We start from the raw sequence: 7563 nt of genomic DNA, 5'->3' as shown, positions 1-7563 counted from the left end.
TATTTTGAAAGGTCTGTTTACCTCGCATAAGAGGTGAGGTGACTCTCTGTCGAAATAATATCTTTAATATGGGAGTTTCCCATTCCTAGATTAAAAGTCCTCTTCGCCACAGGGCTCTGTTGCTTTGTAATGACGGGGCTGCGGTCATCAGCAAACACGCAGCCTCCTCTCTTTTGTGCCAGGAGTCCTCGGGAGCCGCATTTATTAATTTTGCTGCTGGGCTGTGCCGTCGCCCCTCACAGTAACAGATTTATTAATGCGATGGCTGGGTTTCACGGTGTTGCTCACATTGTTCTCCAACAGCGGCTGGAGTCGCACCAGATCAAATATTTAACTCCCGGACAGGCGGGATGGGGTGGGGGTGGGGGGGGGGGGCGGTCAGCCGGGGGGCCCTGGAGGGCAGCTGTGAATGAAAATAGTGTAACAGACAAACAGAGGCGGCCCTGGTGGGGAAGAGAAGACAGGGAGGCTGTTCTGTTAAGCTCTGGCTTCCTCAGCTTCTAGCTCGTTGGAGAAGCGGGAGCGACGGAGCCCGGAGTGTTTCACCATTTAGCAGATGCCTTTATCCAAAGTGTTGTACATTTTTGAGAAAGCAGGGTTAGATAATCCCTGGCTTAAGGGCCTTACTCAGGGACCCAAGGATTAAATCACCTAGGGATCTGAACCGGCGACCTTCTGATTAGAGGTATGGTGTCCTATCCTACTGGGCTGTGTGTTTCCCTTATCATTAGCCTTCTGATGGTGTGATGCATCGCGTTGTGCCTCCATGCACAAACTCACTGGGCCTCGTTGCCAGGAACGCAGCACGCTGCCATGGGGGAGAACGGAGCAATCGGAGACAATGCATCTCGCGCCATCATGGATGGAATTATCCCAGCCGTTCCTGGGGAAATAACACCGCCAGCGGTCGGGAAATCCCCAGGATTCACGCGGAGCCAGCTGATTAAGGATGAACTCAGAGATCGGCGGCATGCGCCCCCACCCCCCACCCAGCAGCGGAACCGAACACTCCTGCATCACCGTGCTGCATGAACCTCGCATCCCAGCTCGTCTCTGCTCCGCAGGATAGCATTTCTGCGCATTTTCTCGTTATGAACATAAACCTGCTTCCCATTTTGCATATCAAAGGCTTAATGAGACCGGAATCTCTGACGGTTCCACCTGGATATATACAGAAAATCACATTTCGCAGAAACAGTCCTGTAACGTGACGTCAGCGATGTCCAGGAGACAGATGCCTTTGCCATTCTGTTATATAATAATTCTTCCAAGGAGAGGAATTGGCTTAGAATAGTGCTTCATCCACACCAGGGACCGGACCTGGCATCACACGCTGAATCACGCTGTCAGTCAAAACCTGCAGGTCTTCATCTGCCAGGAAGTCTGATTCAGTTATATATACCATCCCCCCCCTAAGAAAGGCTAAGTGCAGATGCCAGAGGTCGGGGTGTTTCTGTTATTTAAGGGTGTGAAGGTCTGTCGGTTATTTGTTACGGTTCATATCACGAAAAGTTTCAGAGGAAGAAAGATATATACGCACATAAACGAATTGCAGCCGTATCGATGACCCCGCATCCGGACTGACGTCACTCCCTGGATTACATGCGAGCCGCAATCAGTTGCGACAGCTGCAGGGGCGAGCCCACACAACGTACCGGCCCCCGCCGTTCAGATATGGGGGGCTTTAGTCACTCGCCAAAAGCCAGCCGTGTGACACGACGCCACTCACGCCTCTCAGCGACGAGAACACAAGGGCGCCGAACCACCTGTCCGATTCCGGCCTGGAGCGCTTCCAGACAAACATGCCGCGCCGCGTGGATTTCTGCCCGCTTGCCGTATAATTCCATCTGCAGACATATCATCGGAATTACGATTAAGATTAAAGGGGATGATCCCATACAGCAGCGAGAATACAGAGCACAGTCAAACGTGCGCAGACCGCCCAACAGACGAAGTGCAAAGGCCGTGCACATACTGCAATCTAGCAAATGTGGTGCAAGCAAATTGAAATGCTACGCAGAACTCAAATAGTGTCCTGAAAAACAGAATATTGAATAATAAGTTAGCAGGGATGGTACATGTGCAACTACAGATTCGGTGCCAGAAATGGTCCAATCGAAGACAGGTAAACGGCATCCAGCATACTGCAGCTATCAGCCCCAAGTCATATAATTCCTTCATTCTGTAATGTCCCCAGATAAAGGGCTCATTATTAATTTGACGGCTGTTTATATATTACATACAAAAACCTTAACAGAAAAATCATGTTTCCCTTAAGGAATATATTGTAATTGAAAATGTTATGTCAATCTCAAGCTAAAAGCCGTGTATCTCCACCCCGCTACGTGTGACATGTCATCTTGGAAGGCTAGTCGCCATGATGGATATTATTATTCTTTGTTTATTGCTGGACCTTTCTGTTGTTTCAGCGTGCAGAAGGTCCACGAATCACGAGGAGGCTGTAGCGAGTGTTTATGGCCGGTTTCAGTGGAAATGCTCGATAGGTGAGTCATTGTCTTCCTATGACTTCGGTGAAAAATATTTAGTGAAGCAAAGGTCAGCCACGGTTGGCAGTCAGGAGATAGGGGAGGGGTCCCATCACAGCCTGGGAAAGTCAATCTTCTTGACAGGGGGTGGCAGTCTTGACAGCCATACATATAAAATATACCCATGTTAAACTACATTACAATGTCTTTATTGCACTATTTATATTAACTACACATGCAAAAAATGTATAAGACTGCATTATAGGAAAAGGATGCAAGAATGTGGACATTCCATTGATATTCCACTTTAAAGTACTTTGAACCTCGTTTTGCTGTGACATCACCTCATGATCCTATGAGTCACCCGCTCCCGGCACTTACAGGTTTTGTTAACTGCCTCTATATCTATGGTCCGCATCTCGGGGGACCCCCGCAAATGAGGGCAACTGGGGTCAAGGCTCAACTCACCAAAGATACGACTGATGACCCCTAGAGGCCAATTCAGGTTTGGCAGGTGGTGTGAATTCCGCCCCCTCCCTCCCCTCCCCCCAGGGCACTGTGAGTGCAGGAGTCTTTCACGAGTGACGCTGAACTCACCCCCCCCCCCCCCCCACCCACCGAAACGAATTCCAGTTGTGAAACGTTCAACGATCAAGTTTCGAGCTGCCTGTTCTCATGGGTAGATGTTTGAGGTTATGTGGGTGGGGCTACTTGGCGGTTATGGAAGCCCAGTTTGTGGATATACCCCTAGGGCCCCGAGGACAGCAGTTACCCTGCCCCCACCCAACTCAGGAATCCTAGAATCAAGATGCAAGATGTTTTATCGGCCATGTGCAACAAGTGTATTGGAATGTTTAGTCACTTAACCCCACCCAGCACTCAGTACAACTAACAGTGCACAAATCAATATACCATAAATACACAATGCACGTGCAATAGTGCACAGAAATCAGGTAACGCATTGCAACCCATATAGAAGTTCAGCTGCAAGTAATATTGCAATTAGTCCACATTTAGCAATTTCTGATGTGGACTGCTTGGACCAAGAAACCCTTCTTGAATAGTTGGCATTATGATGCAGCAAAATCTTCTAACAGGGGTGAGACCAGCTTGTAGTTTAAGTCATGTACATGTATCATGCTTCATTGCAGTCACACTACATACATTTATGGTTGACGGAGAGCAGTTTTGTCCCTGTGATCGTCTAGGCCGACATCCCTGCCTCTGGTCTAGTCTAGCTCCACCATATTATACCAAGATACCATCGGTGAGGACAAATACCTTTGGATTGCAGCAATCGTTGGTCAGCGGTCGTGTTCATCCCTGCGTTCCGTAGTCACCTCAGGAAGTGTAGGTGCTCACTGGGTTGTCTGAAGATTGCCTCGGTGTTCTCTGTCCACCTCAGCCTCCTCTGAGATGTGGAGGTTGGGGAGGCTAAAACTGCTGACATTTTCCACAGGAGAGCCATCGATGCTGATTGCTGTGTGGCGTCCCACAGTGCCTCCTGAATTCCACAACAACCCCCCCGGTTTTATTGATATAACCATATGCGGCGTTTTAATGGGCTCCATAATAAACATCCAATTGCCCCCCATTCTCCCCCGAATAAAACCATCTTTTAATGGTAATAAATTTGTTTGCTTTTGATGGTGAAATAAATGTGTCAGATTTCGACACCCATCCACCCATCATCCATAACTGCTTTTTCAGGGTGGGGCCGTGGGTGGATTCCACCATGGCCGCCCTGAATGTTACGTGCAAGTGTGCCATGAGGCATCCCCTTAATGAGCGATGCTTAACGTGACGCCCTTCCGAGCCGTTCCAGGTAAGATTGTCGTTTGCTAAATGCAAATGACGATTAATATTAATTTGCGCTAATTACGACCCACGAAAACTGGAAAAGCCGCCCTGCGATGGGACGACGTCCACTTCCGCTGAACTTCTACCTCTAAGCGGCTTCAGAAGTGATTAACGACACAAATCAAAGTGCAGGTGGGTGGGCGTGGCACAGCGTCCAAACGCCTGTTGGGTCCCTGTCACACCACCGAGGGAAGCCTCTGCGGTTCCAAGAGTCGCCGGAGAACGTTGCTGGAGATGCCGTCAAAGCCTCGGGACGCCCGTAACGCTCACAGCCGCGAGACCACCAGCGGGGCTGCTCTCGCTCTGCCTGTCTGCGCGTCTCCCTCCCACCTTCCAAAAACACTTCAGCTCGTAATGAATGGGAACGCTATGTTACGAAGATAGAGTGAACAAAAAAAAAAAACGTAAAAAAAAAATAATAACAAGGGTGTGTTTGAAATTCCATCTGAATGAATTGTTTTGGCGGGCTGCCAACACATGTTTCAGCCAGTTAAAACAGAGATAAAACAGTCATTGTTTGGTTAGGATTAGCCCGAGAACTGTGAATCGAGGGCGTGCGGGTGAAATAGGGCCGTGAGCCAAATGCATTATAATACTTAACAAATAAATAAAAAAATCAGAGTACTGTTTTTGAGGTGGAATCCGCTGCATATGTGGGCCAGTATTCTGCTTTAAAATAATATGCGGTGTGCAGAGACTTGTGCTAGGTGTGTGGCTATCAAAGCCGAGCCGGGCGCTCACCCTACGACTGCGGAGTAACTGTCAAAAGCAAACAGTCATCACGTGGGAAATGTTTTTGCGAAAATAGCAACGGGGAGAGTCGGTGATGGCGGCCGTGTGGCTGGGATTGGCTGGGGAGAAGGAGGGGAAGGGGAGGTGGCATTATTGGGCAAATGGAGTCTCCGAGATAGGAACCTGTCTACCTACCCCCGTGGACATCTCCAATAAATACTGCAGCAACTGCGCCCACTCCATCACACGGGACCCCTCACCCCACAAGCGGCCTGGTCATCCCCCTCCCATCTGCAGAAGGGTTCCGGAGCTTTCTGTCCACCACCATCAGGCTGTGCAGCAGTTTCTTCCCCCAGGCTATCAGACTTCTGAACTCCCACCTCCCTCACACACGCTGATAAAATGCACATGTGCACAACAATGTCTATGTTGCACAGTCTACTGTCTGCATGTGCAGTCTTGCCACTCTGTTTACCTGTATCACTTGCGCTCAGTCTTTGTAGCTGTGGTGCATTTTATGCATGTTTTTCTACCTCACTACCCCCCCCCCCCCCCAGCCGCCCTCCCCCCAGTATGCTTTTGCTCAGCTGTCCTTGTCTTGCCTCTGTAGAATCACGGTTCGGTTTCATGTGTGCGAGATGACAACGAACTGACTTGACGTGACATGAGATGGACTAGCCTTACAGCTTCACCATTCCATCAGAGTCATAGATGTCAGCCATGACCGGAAGCGAGCAAGTTACGCATCGACCCACCTTACTGCTGTCGGCTGAAGATCTCACATGGGAGCATCAAATAGCAGCAAGACTGACCCCCCTCAGATGGGTGGTCAATGGATCTATCTGACCAGACATCTCAAGGCCCATCCCTCCTGGAAAACTATACTACCTCATCCTCCCACCAACCTGGGCTCTGTCTTCGATGACTATTCCGGAGTTATGGTCTCTTGGCAACAATGAATGCTCTTCTCTTGTATTTTCCACTTGTCAAGTAGGAACTGATTCCTCATGGGGTTTTGATTTGACTGGCTTTTCTGATGTGGGGTTCTAACAATGTTTTTTATAGCTCTTGCCCCAGTGCTAACTTGCACGTGATACTGATCACTCATTGGCTGCTCAGCCTAGCAAGAGTTGCTCCTGCGTTGGCTCCTTGACAACTGTATGCTTGTGATGTTCTGGATCTGCCTCGCTTGTATGTCGCTTTGCACAAAAGTGTCTGTTAAATAAATATATGTAAATGAAAGTCAATGCTAATAGCTCTAATTTTTGAGATTCCCGTATCCCTAAATCACCTAAATACACAGAGAAATGGTAGAACAGCAGAATGATGAGTCATTTCAAACAATATCATTTCATAGATTTTCTTTGTTTGCAATAGTCTCAACAGGCCTTTTTAGTAACGGTCTAAGGAAGCACAGAGAGAGTGAAATCGATTGAGTCATCCTTGTAATCGCTGACGACGTGCCACAAAGCGCGCCGTGCCAGACGGCGTCACGCTAGCAACGCTAACCAAAAACATCTTGCCGCGATGCTTAGCGCTTGCAGACGCGGCGGATGGTATGACGCGCGGAGAGACACCTGGCCAGGGCTCGTACACACCTGACCTTCCGCGCGGTATCAAGGAGACAGTCACTTGCCGCGGGCCATGGCCTGCCGGGCTCCACGTCCCCGGGAATGCGGGCCCTCGTTCCGCAGCGCTGGTGGAAAAAAACGGATTGTAGACTAAGACAATTTACAGACTTTCCTCTCCCGTGCTTCGGAGAGCGATGTGATATCCTGGGGGTTTTCAACCTCATCCCCTGAATGAAAATAGGCCAGAGCTAGGAACCAACCCCCCCCACACACACACAGCTAATGCATGAGCAGATAAATAATGGGGGGGCGGCATGCCTTTAAAAAGGGGGGCCTTTGAGCATTTTCTGTGCAAGTTTGACGTGACTCTGATTAGAGTCCCTGTAGCTCTTCGTCAGGACAGAGTGGTTCAGATCAACCAGACGAACAGGCATCCAGAAGTCGGATAAAACTCAGTCACGTGCTTCATTCTGTTTCTCTCTTTGGCGCTTTCGTCCCCCGGCGTTCCGGCGAAGCTGAAGCGCTGCGGCATGCAGCTGCGTTTGACAGAGGCCGGCCTCTCCAGGCTGCTGTTTCATCATCGGTGTGTGCTCTGACCCAGAGGGCTAATCCATCAGGGCCCATGCGAATTGGCACATGCATTCAGTGGGAGGGTCCCTGGTGATGAAAGAGAACCCCCCCCCCCCCCCCCCCACAGCGCTGAGACTTGAGGCCCAGGCTGTGAGAGCGAGACGAGCGTAGCTGGGGGTGTGGGTGCGGGGTGTGGAATCAATGTACCCGCATGGATCTCCCTTCCCTCCCCGTTTTCACGTTTCCATGGCTGCGGGTGTGATGGGCGGGACCTGAGGCCGGAGTCCTGTCAGACCGAGCGACCAATCAGCCTCATTCTGGGCAGAAGTGTATCATCTCTGTCT

At 50.0% G+C, this 7563-nt stretch overlaps 1 long non-coding RNA gene across 3 annotated transcripts; it reads left to right on the top strand.

The window, feature by feature from the left end:
• Positions 1-424: 424 nt before the first annotated feature.
• LOC125739919 (uncharacterized) lies at positions 425-6325 on the top strand. Of its 3 annotated transcripts, XR_007397387.1 has the most exons (4): positions 425-685; positions 797-2125; positions 2430-2504; positions 5689-6325. It is a non-coding gene; the product is annotated as an uncharacterized LOC125739919 (long non-coding RNA). The 3 variants fall into 3 exon arrangements; XR_007397388.1 differs by lacking the exon at positions 5689-6325 and having other exon boundaries at positions 805-2125; positions 2430-3067; XR_007397386.1 differs by lacking the exon at positions 5689-6325 and having other exon boundaries at positions 2430-3067.
• Positions 6326-7563: the final 1238 nt, after the last annotated feature.

Source organism: Brienomyrus brachyistius, chromosome 4 (assembly GCF_023856365.1).
Source record: "Brienomyrus brachyistius isolate T26 chromosome 4, BBRACH_0.4, whole genome shotgun sequence".
NCBI classification, from domain to species: domain Eukaryota; kingdom Metazoa; phylum Chordata; class Actinopteri; order Osteoglossiformes; family Mormyridae; genus Brienomyrus; species Brienomyrus brachyistius.
The sequence above is the reverse complement of the archived record's forward strand: the minus strand, read 5'-3'. Positions and strand labels throughout refer to the sequence as shown.